Here is a 15,976-nt window from a genome sequence, read left to right on the forward strand (position 1 = left end):
ATCCCTTATTATTCTGGTCTTACTAGATAAATCCATGAGTAACAACAATAAAGCACCAAATATAATAAATACACAATTTATTTATGTGTAAGTCTTAATATACTGGTGTGGGACAATTCTATATTCTGTCAATCATGTTTTAAATAGATGCTGATTGACCAGTAGCCAGGCAGGAAATATAGGCAAAACAACCAGACAGGAAGTAGAGGCAGGTCAATGAGAACAGTAGAATTCTAGGAAGAAGGAAGCTCCCTCTGCAGTCCTGTCTAGACACCGAAGAAGCAGGAAGTGACCTGCCCTGCTGAAAAAGGTACTGAGCCATATGGCAAGCATAGATAAGAATAATGGGCTATATAAGTTAAAAGAGTTAATGAGAAGTCTGAGCTAATGGACCAATCAGTTTATAACTTATGGAGACCTCTGTGTGATTTTCTTTGGGGGCTTACTGGCTGTGGGAACTGGGTAGGACAGAAACCACCAAAACCCAGCCCTCTTCTTGAAACAATTGGTGTTTCAATGTGGTCGACTGACTTCATGTAAAGCCTGAGAGGGTTTAAAAAGGAATTCTAGACACACAGAAAAAAATAAATAAAACAGAGTTTAACACAGATTTTTGCTGTTTGCTGGCAGTGTGCTGCAGAGAGATTTTCTTGACTCAGCAATAGGGAAAAAAAGCTGCTCTATTTTAAAACAAGGCTTCCTGCTATGGATCATTCATAGGCTCAAATGTTTCTGTGCCCTCTCGGGGTTGGGAGTAAAGTAGCTGAGACCATGCCCATGGCTCCTTCCTGCCTGGATAGGCAGCAGGATCAGGTCTGCTAGAAAGTGGCAGTTTTGAAATACCAGTTTCTGGGCTGTGCTGGCAGCGCGACCTCTGTCTCTTGTGGGAGACAGAACATTTGAATGGGATTTGTGAGTAAAGTGCTATGGTTCATTTGATGGCAATGTGAACTCACTGTGTGCCTGGAACTGCATGCAGCTCAGGGGCATCAAATGGCTCTGAGGCAGGAACAGCTCCACTCTGCCATGCTGAACTGTGTCAATCTCAGGCAGGAACTATCGTAATTACATTGTTTTATGAGGAGTGGGCCCTTTGTTTCTCCCAGTTGTCCAGCTAGATTACACCTGGAATAACCACACAGAAACTGTATTTATTAAATTACTGCTTGGCCCAGTAGCTCTTGCCTTTTATTGGCTAACTCTCACATCTTGATTTAACTCATTTCTATTAATCTACATATCACCACGAGGTTGTGGCTTACCAGGAAAGATTTAGCATGTCTGAACTGGCGTCTCAATGGTGGCTAACTCTGCTTTCTTCCAGAATTCAGTTCTGTCTTCTCTGCCTACCTAAGTTCTGCCCTATCAGGCCAAGTAGTTTCTTTACTGATTAACCAATAAAAGCAAAACATAAACAGAAGGATCTCCTTCTGTATTTGTGTTGCTTTCATTGATTATTAAAGAAACTGCCTTAGCCTAGTTTCCTAGGGTAGAACTCAGTTGGGGGGGGGGAGACAGAACCAAATGCTGGGAAGAAGAGCAGAGTCAGGCAGATGCCATGAATCTCCAGCCTGAGACAGATGTAGATTAGAATCTTACTGGTTATTTTGGGGGTTAAGCTAGCCGGGTGGCAGGACGCAGCCCACTCCTCCATACTACAGATTAGTGCCTAACGTGGCCATTTGGGCAAAAAACTGCTCTTGCCTGGACTGTTACATAAGCTGGACATGAAATACCCACAGAGAGATGACTGCTAAACTTGCCTGAAGGTGAGATGGTCCCTCGGGGTTCCTGCTTCATGAAAGAGTCTGCAAGACATTCTGTAGGAAACAGAAGAAAGTGACTGAAGTGTCTTTGTTTTTTTTGTTTGTTTGTTTGGTTGGTTGGTTTTGGTTTTTTTTTATTTTTTTTTAAATTTTTTTTCAAACTTTATTAAATTATGAAAGTTTTCATTTCCGCCCCTCCTCCCAACACCCTCCCACTCCTTCCCTCCCCCTCCTCCTCCCTCTCCATCCCTAAGAGCAGTCAGGGCTTCCAGCCCTGTGGGAAGTTCAAGTTCTTCCCCCCTCCTTCCAGGTCCCTGAAGGTGAGCATCCGAACAGACTGGATCCCAAAAATCCAGTATATGCAGAGGAAACAAGTCCCAGTGTCATTGTCAGTGGCTTTTCAGAAAGGCTCCGGGCCAACCACATTCAGAGAATCCGGCCACATTCAGAAAATCTGGTTGGATCACATGCTCGTTCAGTCCCAGTCCAATTGGCCTTGGTGAACTCTCATTAGATCAGTCCCCTTGTATCAGTGGGTGATCGCACCACTCGCAGTCCTGAGTTTTTTTCATGTTCTTCCTCCTTCTGCCCCTCATTTGGACCATGGGAGGCTCAGTCCGGTGCTGCAATGTGGGTCTCCGTCTGTATTGCCATCCATCGTCAGATGAAGGATCTGGGACTCTTGTCTATTTCCAATCTCCTAGCGATCAGGGAAATGCAAATCAAAACAACTTTGAGATATCATCTTACACCTGTCAGAATAGCCAAACTCAAAAACACCAATGATAGCCTATGCTGGAGAGGATGTGGAATGAGGGGAACACTCATCCATTGTTGGTGGGAATGCAAACTTGTGCAGCCACTGTGGAAATCAGTGTGGCGGTTTCTCAGGAAACTGGGAGTCAACCTCACTCAGGACCCAGCAATTCCACTCTTGGGAATATACCCAAGAGATGCCCTATCATACTACAAAAGCATTTGTTCAACTATGTTCATAGCAGCACTATTTGTAATAGCCAGAACCTGGAAACAACCTAGGTGCCCCTCAATAGAAGAATGGTTAATAAAGGTGTGGAACATATACACATTAGAGTTCTACTCAGCGGTAAAAAACAATGACATCTTGAATTTTGCATACAAATGGATGGAAATAGAAAATGCTTTACTGAGTGAGGTAAGCCAGACTCAAAATGAGGAATATGGTATGTATTCACTCATATGTGGATTCTAACCATAATTAAAGGTCTTTGAGCCTATTATTCGTGATCCTAGAGAAGGTAAATAAGAAGGTGAACCTGTTGAAAATCATGTAGCTGACTGAACTGTCTTTGAAATTTCCAGCTTCATGGAAAAGTCTGCTGGATACTATGGGCCTGTAGGTTGAAGATGGATGCCCCAGCATTACAAAAGAACTTTGAGTGACTGTCCAGGCAGTGAGATGTCTCTGTCAATTCTAGAGTTTTGGGAGCTGTTTATAATGCACTTCCAGTTATTAAAAATAAAAAGAACTGTCTTTTGAGACCAGCTTTAAATCAGAGAGTACCATGCTGGGAGTTCAAAGGATCCATTGTTGCCCATACATCTCCTTCTGGAGAGTTTTATTTTAAGGCTTTATTTCTGGCAACAGCATGACAGCCAAAAGCAGCCAGAGCCACCTCTTTTCAGCAAAACACGGGAAGAATGAGGATTTTCACCAAGTTTATACTTCTCTAGTTTAATATGCATGGAATAAACTTGCTAAACTGAAAGTTGTGAGTCTTTAAATTACAGAGCCAACACCTCTACATTTCTTCCAGACAAGCTCAAAATCAGTCAAATAGACCACAGTTTGAGTAAGAAGTCCCTAATTCAGGGGCTTTCAGCATGGGGTTCACCCTCCTAGCAGTAGCATCTACATGATTATTAACAATGAAAATTTAGATGGCCCACTCAAGATGGTGGATCTAAAACTCTTTAGTTTAACCAAGCCTATCAGGTGATGATGCACTTTGAATTGATAACCACTGACTCAAACTACACTGAATCATCCTAAATTTACTGTATTCAGGCTTCGTGAGTTATATGCCTACCTCTTAACCAGTCAATTGACCAGACAAGTACCACTGATTAGCTTCAGCCTCCTACATTGAGCAAATCACTGGGTCAACAAATGCGAGATAGATTACATAAGTACTAGCAAATATGACCACTGAAAGGAGAATTAGGACACCAAAACTCAGAGTGGCATCATAATGAGGAAAGTGAAAAAAGAACTATGTGGGAGAAAATATCGGTGTCATCACAAGCCAATAAAAACTCAATGACTGGCAAGTAAATGATACTCAAGTTATTGATTTAACGTTTATGTATCTGTTGACCTGACATATAAAACATTATTGTAAGTACTGTGAGATGAAAAAGGCAAGGCGCCATCTAAATAAGAAAGTATGAACCAGGGAAATGTTCATTATATTCATGCCAACTTAATTGTTTGAAATGAGAGTAAATAATGGCATACCGATAAGTTATTGGGCAAAAATACTTGGAGAATTCTGAGATTGAAGAAGAGGATCTGGAGAGATGACATAATAATGGTTAAATGAACTTGCTGCTCTTTCAAAGAACCGTAGTTGGTTTCCAGCTCTCATGTCAGGTTGCTCAACCATCATCTGTAGCTCCAGCTCTAGGTGTTCTGATGCCTCTGATCTCCATGTACAGCCACACTCAGGTACACATACCCACATGTAGGCACACATGCACACCTACATATAATTTTAAAAATGATAAAAATGTATTTTTAAAGTGGGGCTGACACTAATTGAAAGATAAGGACAAAAGAGAGAGATTCTCCAGTGTAGACAGCAAAATTTTAATAATATATACTCAGACAGAAGTTGAAACAAAAGCCAGTTAGTCTTGCTAAATTAGGCTTTATTTTCCAGGCAATCAAAGTGGATGAGACATAATGGGGTCAAGTTATGAAGATTCACAGTGCTAGAATTGGGGCCCTAGATTTCGTTCTGTGGTTGGTAAGAAGTCATAACCCTATTTGGACAAATTACTAACGTTTTAAAGGTGTTTGAATTTATTTGTTTTTCTACTGTTACAATAGAATAATTTATGATGGATACATCCTAAAATAAACAGGCATGTTTAAGTTCAATTTGGGGTGTTAAAAGCCTATATATACTTCATGAGAAAAACTCAAGTGAAAAACCCTTTGACCAGTCCACATCAAGGTGGACCCAATCATGACAGAAACACAAGCAGGAAGGATCGATCAGATGGCCTGAAAAGAAGCTGGAGAATGCAGGAAAGCGTATTTTGTCCTTCTGCAAAGAGTTCTTCTGAGACAACTAGACATCCATGAGAACCATAGTAATTCCTCCCAAAGTCAGCACCCACAGATAGCCAGCCATCTCTCATTGTGTGTTTTTAATGCTCTACTATCAGAACACAGTACAAGAATGGAGTCATGTGGAGAATTCTGAGTGCTTGTGAGAAAATGCCAAGAAAATAAGACAAGAGTTTTGTGACCTGTTTCTTTAAAACTTGGAGTTGGTCTTGGAATGTGTTTTCCTTTTCCTCCCAGGTGTAGTGGATATAAGTTCGCTTCAGATTATTCATTATTGCTTGCTGTTGTTACTCAATTAAATGTTTATGCCTCTATGGAAAAGCATGTTTTTGCCACCTGTGACTTGTTCTCATGATTGTGCACTTACTCATGTAATTCTTCTTAACCATTGGCATGTAATTGTCTGATGCTCTCAATAAAGTTGACTGTTGCATGAAACTTTAGTTATTTACCATCTCCATTTACCCACGTCCTTAAAACTGGCAAAACCTTTGGACTGGTAAGCATGTTACCACTTCTTTGTGGACTATAATGAAGGTTAAGCCTCTGCACTTAGATCTGATTGGCACACTCATATATTGTCTAACTTGACAGGGTTCTCTGAAGAAATTAAATCTAGAAGTGTGTGGTATTTTGAATGTAATTGGCTACCATAAGTGCACAGGGAGTGGTGCTGTTATGAGGTGTGGCCTTATTGAAGTAGGTGTGATCTTGTTTAAGAAAGTGTGTTGTTGTGGGGGTGGACTTTGAGGTCTCCTACGCTCTAGGTATGCCTAGTTCGTTTCATTTCCTGTTTCCTGCACATCAAAGACGTTCAGCTCTTTCTCCAGCACCATGTTTGCCTGCACAACAGCATGTCCTACCACAGTGATACTGGACTAAACCTCTGAACTGTAAGCCACCAGTTAAATGTTTTCCTTTATAAGAGTGAGCGTGGTCATGGCTTCTCTTCACAGCAATAGAAACTCTAAGACACAGTGTATTAGAGAATAGCAATTTGTTAATCAGAGATATAGAGTAAGCAACTTATTTTCTGAGAAATATATACTTTCTCAGCCATTATTTCAAGGCATTTGAGACAAGGCATCAACAAAACAAGAAGAAAACCCTCTTCTACTGAAACTCATATTCTCATGAGAAATCCCATGCATAAACACATTTAGTTTTCCTGTCAAACTTACAAAGTGGGAATCATTAACCATATTTTTGAACCAAGTCATTTGAAAATAAATTAATTTGTCAAGGTCACGAATTAGCAAGTAGAAGTATGTTTTCAGGAGTATCTTAAGGAAGTTTAAGTAGGAAGCTAAGACAGTAACCCAGACATATTTTAATGGAGGCCCAGCCTAGAGCAATGTTAGTAAGAACAACCCAGAATAGACTGGAAAATGGCTCAGCTGTTAAGAGCATTGATTGCCATCCAGACAACCTGATGTTGATCACTAGACCCATATGGCCACTGACAACCACCTATGTCTAGTTCCAGGCAAAGTCTATGACCTCTTCTGGCCTTTGCAGGTGCTCATGTATGTAGTACACAGATCTACATTCAGGTAAACACTAATACGCACAAAACAAAATAATACAAAAAACCCCCACTGAAATAGATATCAAAAGAGCAACTCATATGAACAAGGCAAAGGATGAGCAGCCAGAAAATAGAAGAAATACATTAAAGAAAACAACTATCAATTTTGACTGGGAGTAATCACAGAAATCTCAGAAATATACATTTTTCCGTTTGGAAGAAAATGAATAATTGGCATCTTAGGTCTATGTTTTGAAGTGATGGAGTGATTTTTAAATGAAATATGAGAAAATAACATGCACACATCCTAAGTGTGGGCTTGTATAAATTTTGAATACCCTGTCTCTGTTACCTTTTGTTTTCCTTATGAACTGAGATGATAATAACACCACATTTAATATTACTGTTCTAAAATTAAAGGAAATATTTTAAAGTACATAGGAATGCCTCTCTATATAACACATGGTGAATAAACACTAAATTATTATATTTTCATTAATAAGTGTTCTGATGAAAGTTTAGGATTAAGTAATGTATTTATTAGCCATAAAGTACAAAATCTTAGCTCTTATCCTGTAAATTAAGAAACAAAGAGGAAGTTTAAATACAGAACAAAAATTGTTAAGGCAAGGACTTTTGTTATAAACATAAATAAAAATGAAAGCTAATAGCACTGACTCACTACTGATGCTAATACTATTTAATAAGAGGAGTATAATGAAACACAGTAAAAATCCACAACCAGCATTGTGAGAACAGTTCACACTTACTGCGTATTAATAACATATTAAACTTTCAAAGGCTTACATGTATTATATTGTATTTCCTAATCTAACAATTCATTCTATTGCTACGATGTGGATACAAACACTTTTAAATTTCCCCAAATGATGCAGCTTATACATGGCAAAGCAAGCAAAGATTTGTGTCTAGACAAATAGATCCTTGATAACAGACACTTAAGCATGACTCTATGTGCTATAATCCAAACTGTACACAAAGAAGCTGGATATGTTAGTTCAAGCCTAAAATCCAAGAATTTGGGACAAGAGGCAGAGGGATTGCTATAAATTTGAAGTCAATTTTATTGACATCCAAAGATTCAGGGTACCCAGGCAGTAAGGACTGCAAAGTGATACCCAACAAAAATAACAAAAACAATATACCCAAAATACCCCAAAATGTGCATGCACAGAAACATGGAAAAGCAGAGCTGAGTGGGCTTAGAGAACGTCTCCTGACATTCCTTCACCACTTCAAAGCATGGCACGCTCAGGCAGATAACCTGAACAGCTTTACTCTGTGCATGCTTTTGATATCTAAATACTGAAAACCACCTTAACTTGATTATGAAGGGAAGATACTTTAAACTTTATGCACATCATTTAGAAACTTTTGAATAGTTTTATTTCTTTCAAGGAAGCCATAGCTTAGGAAGCGTTTAACATGGAAGGGTGAGTTGGGTACAAAACATTAGAGTCTCAACAAGAACAACATATATAATTATTCTGAAGTTGTTAACACACAAATGAAGACTCAAGAGCATTTAATAATACTTTTTATATATACAGTGCCTTTTCTTTAAATATGTCGGTAGGTTTTATTCAAAATAATAATAATAATCTAATTTCTGAATATCCAACTAAGTTAGCTGATAATTTGTTACCATTTCAGATAATGATAATATTAATTTTTTCAAGATCATTCAAGAGTCAGAGACTAACATAAGAATAGAATAGAAGGCTTTTAATTCACATCACTTGGTAAATATAACTGCAGGTCTACAATGGGTTTGTCAAAGCACATTAAATCGTCAAGAGACTTTATGATTGAATAAAGAAATATACCACTGGAAAGAAAAAGGAAGCAACCTTGAAGCAAGCAGACATATTGATTAGCAACTGTTTCAATCTGGACCATTAGAACCATTGAAATTTAAAATTAATAGAACTAAACATAAAATACAAGATTCTTAATTTTAGTGGTAAAAAGCAAAAAACAATGATGGGAAGCTCATATTAGTATCTAAAACAAAATTAATTTGGGTTCATAATTTAAGTAAAACAAAAGCAAAAAACTTTGTTATACCCCAGACATAAATAAACTCCTCTGAAACTAAAATACCTCATTTAGAGGATCAACCCCTGAGATTTTCTGCAGACTCTACATACATGCATCCACACCACAAAACAGTAAGAGAAAATTCACAACCAAATGAATGTCCATTTCTCACCAACACTTCCTTCACTTTACTCTGCATTTTCCAAGTATACATTTGGTGGAAAAGACAGTTCTTTTGTTCAACTCTCATGAAACTAAAGAATGAAACAAATTTTATATATCTCTTACACCTATAAAGAAAGACAAAAATCCTGTTTACTAGATGATCAACATAAAGTTTCAGAACAGAACATTTTATGTATACACATTCTACACATTTAATTAAACTTTGAATTTTTCCTTTGACTCAATGCATACCAGACTAATATTACATTGGCAATACATAAGAGTGCAGATTACGTGCATTCCAATTTTCTCTAAACATTAAGTTTTTTTTAGGTAGCTATTCTTAGGAACCGAGGCAGAGTCAACAGGCACACCAAAATTGCCTTTTCTATCACCGCCAATCAGCTCTTTCCTTTATTTGTGCATAGATGTCTCTGGGAAACACAGACTACGACCAAATCAACAGAGAGGTGCTTTTTCCTCAGATCCTGTCCCACTTTTGTGCTTCCATCTCACCTGACCTGATGAAATGAGTGTCAAAATGCAAATTCTCAAGAGTGGCGACCCCCAAGAATACATGTGATTGCTTCAACAATACGATGTTTTTAAAAAAGGAAGACTGAATGATTTAGGAGAATTCACTAAAGAAACTCATCTTCAGCATAGAAACTTTTCAACTCTTCTTGATTTGCAATCAATTCAATATTTCTTGACACTGTTTGAATAGTAAGAAGGCAATCCATTTTGCAGTTCTCCATAAAGTTCATTTCACTCATGCAATGTGACTTATATTAATCACTGTATAAATAAAATGAGAAGTATTCAACATTAGAGATCAGTGGTGTATAATAGATAATATATATTTAAATTCTCAGTAGGCAAATGAATCTGAATTGTGTTCTGATACCAAATTTGAGTCTCATTTACTGAGGATTTACTGCAGAGAAGTCTGAGTATTTCTTTGTTGTTGGAAAGGTAGCATGGACACATTTAGAAACACTGACAATTATTTATTTATTTTACATCCAGGCAACTGTCTCCCCTCTCTTTTTTCCTACCAATCTCTTCCCCTCATCCTACCTCTGTCTCTTACCAGGAAAGCAAAGTCTCCCACGAGTAAAAATAAAACATATCATAGCAGGTTGTAGCAAGAGTAAGCTCCTCCCCATCCATTAAGGCTGGATAAGGAGGAATAGGGTCCTAAAGACCTGTAAATAATTCAAAGGCAGGCCCCCTTCCCACTATTAGAAGTCCCTCAAGAGGACCAAGCTAGACAACTGTAACATATAAGCAGAGTGCCCAAGTTAGTCCCATGTAGATTCCCTGCTTGTCACTCAGTCTCTGTGAGTCCCTGTGAGCTTAGGGTTCTCTGTGTAGCCCTGGCTGTCCTGGAACTTGCTCTGTATACCAAGTTGGTCTTGAACTCAGAGATTCGCCTGCCTCTGCCCCCTAAGTGCTGGTACTAAGGATGAGAACCATTATCATATTGTGAATTCTGTCTGATTTTAATATTTTAGTTTATCAGCATTAAAAATAGGAGCATCTTCAAATACATGAACATACTATTTTGACATTTTTAACTCTATGATAGATGCTTGAAAAAAAATAATACCATGCAGGTTTGATTAGTTTGCCACACAGAATCATAACAGGGATCCCACGGTTAGTATTTTGGTGTCCTAGATTATGCATCTTGTGCAATAACCCTGGTTGGGGCGAGGTCTATGAGTGGAATCAAAGGGGAAATACCAATAAATGTTACAAACATGGTAAATACCTACAATGACAACTGTTTTAAGTAGAGTAAAATGTCTGTCTGTTAAGTCCCATATACTTTGGGTTTACCATGTGTTTTTTTGGCTGGAGATGAGCATAATTTAATATATTTCAATTTTTCATATTTTAATTTCATGAAGTCTGTTCAACTACATAGTGTCATTTTTTCTTTTATCTTTTTTATTGATTTTATTGAACTATGCATTTTTCTCTGCTCTCCTCCCTTTCTCTCCACTCCCCTCCAACCCTCTCCCATGGTCCCCATGTTCCCAATTTACTCAGGAGATCTTGTCTTTTTCTACTTCTATTGTACATTAGATATGCTTAAGTCTCTTTTAGGGTCTTCACTGTTGTCTAGGTTCTCTGGGATTGTTATTTTTAGGCTAATTTTCTGTTACTTTATGTCTAAAAGCCATTTATGCGTGAGTACATTTGATATTTGTCTTTCTGGGTCTGGGTTACCTCACTTAATATGATGTTTTCTAGATTCATCTATTTGCCTGCAAGTTTCAGGATGTCATTTTTTTCTGCTGTATAGTACTCCGTTGTTTAAACGCACCACATTTTCCTTATCCATTCTTCGATTGAGGGGTATTTAGTTGTATCCAAGTTCTGACTATGATAAACAATGCTGTTATGAACATAGTTGAGCACATGTCCTTGTGGCACGATTGAGCAACCTTTGAATATATACCCAAAAGTGAAATTACTGGGTCTTGAAGAAAGTTGTTTCCTAATTTTCTGAGAAATCACCATACTGATATCCAAAGGTGCTGTACCAGCAAAGAAAAATGCTCCCTTTACCCCACATCCTCTCTAACATAAGTTGTCATCAGTGTTTTTGATCTTGGTCATTCTTACAGATATACGATGGAATTTCAGAGTTGTTTTGATTTTCATTACTCTGATGGCTAAGGATGTGGAGGTACTGGCTCAGGCCTACTCCCTCAAAGGTCCCAGACTCGCATGTGGACTGCAGAGGTCTCTGGGTTTTCCATGATTTGTGGTCAAAACACTTATAATGGGAAAATCTCAAAAATTTTAAAAGCACAGAGTTATGACAGCAGAGTCAGCTTGTCTCAGCCTATACCACTAGTGTACTTCTATGCATCTGATCACTGTTGTGTACACTACTAACCTAGTTCCATATAATTAAATGTTGCTCTTTGTAATTTGTATTATAGTTTGGGAAAAAATGGTAGGTAGGGATGCCTACCAATCAGTTTTAGGGAGATGATTATTTTCAATTATGCAAGATTCATGAAAAAAGGATATGCATGCTGAGTCAGCCTTGAGGGCATATTGGAAGGATGAGAAACCCGGGAACTAACAAACAGACAAGGGATTGTGCTAGTTGTAGCTCTTTTGCTCTATTGAGGATGGAATATTATCATATTATATACATCACACCTTAGAATATCCCTGAATCACACCCATAACTTACCAGTAACTGTTTATGAAATAAGATTCAAGTTAAGGTTAAAAACAATGATTTACTTTCAGTTTTTAAAACAAGACAGGAAGTTACTAGCTCTGACTGATTTCCTTCTTCCTTCCTAGATACCAGCTCCAAGCTTCTTATATCTACAGCAAGTGAATCAAAACAAGACACAAGACATCTATCCACAGTCAACTACATCACACATGCATTGAGGAAATTCATTCCAAATTAGCAGTGTTGGAGCACTGCTTGCAGTCAGCAATCTGTGAAATTCTAAGTTATATTGAGCAATATTAATGTCTGAAACTATGCTTTATGAACAAACAATGAGCATCCAAACACTGTATGTCTCCTAAAACTATTGCTTTGTTCCTTTGCAGGCGCACACTTTAGAAATATTCACTTAAGTTCTGGGTACTTCTGTTCTGCTAAAGCAAAATACACAGCAAAATTTCCATTTTTAAAGGAAACACAAAATATATGATTAACCAAATACCAAACTCACTAGCTGTCTATTGTTCTTTGCAAACATCTTCACCTGATTTTTATCCCTGTATTCCAATGCATTTCGAAAGTGACATCATTTTCTATGACTTTCCAGCTTATGCTTATTTGCATAAATGTTGACCCTTAAAATTTTAGACAAATTAAATATTGATGTAATTTGTATTTTTTGTGTACCACAAGTGTTTCTAGGACTGTCCGCTTTACATTTAAATTAAATGAAAACAGTTGTTACTACGACAACTGTTACTAACAACTTAATGTCTTTATTAAGGAACACTTACACTAAAATAAGTGAGATTATTATCTCATGATTGAACCCAACTACACTGAATGGGAACCTATAAATATGTTGACTGCTTTTAAATAGACAACTAAATGTGTTCTTTACTAAAATAATCTTTAAGTACCAAATGATATAAGATTGACTAGTTTTAATATTAAGTTGATTTTCTTAAGTGTTGAGTTACTATATGAATTATTCCACAGATTAACACATACTGATGAGTATGTGAAATGCATCTAGTAAAAAATGTGGTTTCTAGAATTTCCGATGGTAGAAATTGCATTAAAAAGTATCTAACCTATAATTCATGATATAAGCAATGATAAAATGGAATATGGAAATGCTAAGGAGTACCACCATTCTATATTTTATCTATCTAGCAAAACTGCTGCATAAGTATTATTTAAACCATAATTACATAGCTCATGTAAAAGACTGATTGTACCTTATTTTACATCTGACAAAGAAATTATAACAGAGAGAAAATGAAAATATTTTAATTTCTAAAAATATCTAGATTTTCTTGCTGTAATACATTCATAGATAGGACTTTCCTTGTAATTAATTAACATTTGATTGGATTTCCTAATATTACAGTTTTGTTAACATACAAAACCTGCACAGTTTGCACAAGCTTTACCCATAAGGCATGAATGTAATTATCCCTTATCTTTCAACACAGCCAACCCCTGTAAATATAATTACAAAGTTTTATGTTTAGTGAAGCATACAAAATCTCATAAAATTAATATTGTATTTATCCTCTTACCTTTGTCAGTTATTAAAATTCACCAAGGACTTTTTGAATTCATCCTCTGCAACTATAATTTCTACCTAGAATTAATTTTTACCTTGATTTCCAAACTTTAATAATCATAGTTACAGGTATTTATAATTTTGCAATTATTAAACGGTTAGGCTTCTGACATAAAGACTGAGTTTTGATTGTAAATCTTAACAAGTGGGAAATTGGAAATAACTTCATCAACTATACTTAAGGAAGAAGAAAAATTATGTCACCCAGATAAGTAGGTGATGAAAATATTTCTTAATGTCATACAGATTAAGATATCTTTATTTTTTGGTTTTATATTATTCAATTTATCTATGTGTGTGTTTGTATGTGAATGTGTGTGTATTGTGTGTGCATGTGTGCATGCGTGATATGCATGTGTATACTTAAGTTTATATCCTTGCATGACATAAGCTTAGAGGAAGACATGAAGACCCTGCCATGTCACTCTATGCTTTATCCCTTGGCCGGAGGGTCTCTCACTAAAACTGAAGCAAGGTTTGCAGGCAATGAATCCTAGTGAACCTCTTGTCTCTGCACTCTCTGTGATGGGATTACAAGCATACACTTTCCATATGGGAACTGGTGAATTAAGATTGGGTTTTCTTGCTTATTCGGCAGACTGTCTTACCTGGTGAGCCATCTCCTTAGCCTCAGGGCTCTTTATTTCTCAATAAAAATCTGCAATATATATTGTTATAGAAAATGCTACTATGAAAGATATTTCATTGCAAGAGTGATTAAACCAATTGTTTTACTATGTTAATGTATTTTAGAAATATCAAATGTCCAATGAGAATATTAAATACCAATAAAACTTTATGGAATGCTGATAAAAATTGAAAGGAAGTTTATTTTTCTTTAACCTGGGGAAAGATAGTCAATTGATATAATGTACAGAAAGCTAAGTGTGGTCCTTAGAGCTACCATATTGCTTGCTTTGTTGTTGGTCGATGGGTGGTTATTTATTTAGTGTTAATAAAATTGGTAAAGAGGACTTTAAAGAGAGCTTAAAAAAGGACAAATGTTTTGTTTGAGCTTCATTTCTGCTGCTGTAATAAAATACACTGACGAAAGCAACTGAGGGCAGAAAGGTTTATTTAGCTTTCAATTTCAGATTATAGTCTGCCATTGTCAGAGGTCAAAGCTACAGGAATTTAGAGGAAGTAGTCTTACTTGGCTCAGTTTCTTCAATCTTACACAGTTTAATATCTCTGAATGGGGAACTGTGCTGTCCGCAGTGGGCTACATTGTTCCATACCAGTTAACTAACTTAAGACAATCACATGCAGACATGGTCAAAACCATCCCATTGTAGAAAATCTCCCAATGAGACTCTTTGCAGATGATTCTATTTTGTGTAATTTTACCATCATGTCTACAGGACAGAAATAAGTCAAGAGAAAGTATCAATACATCTAAGATATAACAAGTGTTTCTGGTTACAACTATTCTATAGGAAAAAATGCCCCATACTGAAAGAAACTTTGCTGAAGATTTTGAAGAAAACATTGAAGCTTTGAAACTCACAACAAAAGTAACTGTAAATATGAATTCATAGTGTTGCCCTGCTTACATGGTATGTAAGCCATTGATAACTTATTATAGAAAGTGAAAAACAAAACAACTACAAATTAATTTGCATTAATTTGTTAAGGAATCGGCACTGCACGTCACAGAAATGAGAATCAAAAGTTCATTGAGTACCATTTAGTTCCAGTCAGAGAGTCTATCGTTAAAAGACAATAAAAGGGGCTAGAAAGATGAGTCAGTTGTTAAAAGCCCTCATGGCTCTTGTAGAGAACCTAGATTCCATTCCCACAATCCACTGCAAATGGCTCTCAATGGTCTTTAACTCCATTTCCAGATAATCTGATTTCCTCGCTGGCCTCAGTAGACATTTGTGTACATTTGGTACACTTATATACACATTGGAAATTAATTTATTTCAAAGGAACAACAGCAAAAGCTAGTGAGAATGTGGTTGGAGAAGACTTTTAGCACTGCTAATGGGAATGTAAGTTAGTACAACCACTATGTGTATCAGTATAGATGTCCTTCTGAAATATACAAGTAGATGTTATAAAACCCAGCTATTCCATTCTTGGGCACACATCTCTCTAAATCAGTATATCACATACACCCTTGCAGATCCATATTTATCACATTACTGTTCATAAATATCCAAGTAATGGAATCCTCCTATAGGTCCAAAATAAATAGATTAAGAAAGTCTGATATATAATGGAAATTTATGGGCAAGGAGAGTTCTCTAGTTATGAAAGCACAAAAATCTGAGTTAGAAATTCTAACCATCATATT

This window comes from Myodes glareolus, chromosome 11, assembly GCF_982192425.1.
Source record: "Myodes glareolus chromosome 11, mMyoGla1.1, whole genome shotgun sequence".
NCBI lineage: Eukaryota > Metazoa > Chordata > Mammalia > Rodentia > Cricetidae > Myodes > Myodes glareolus.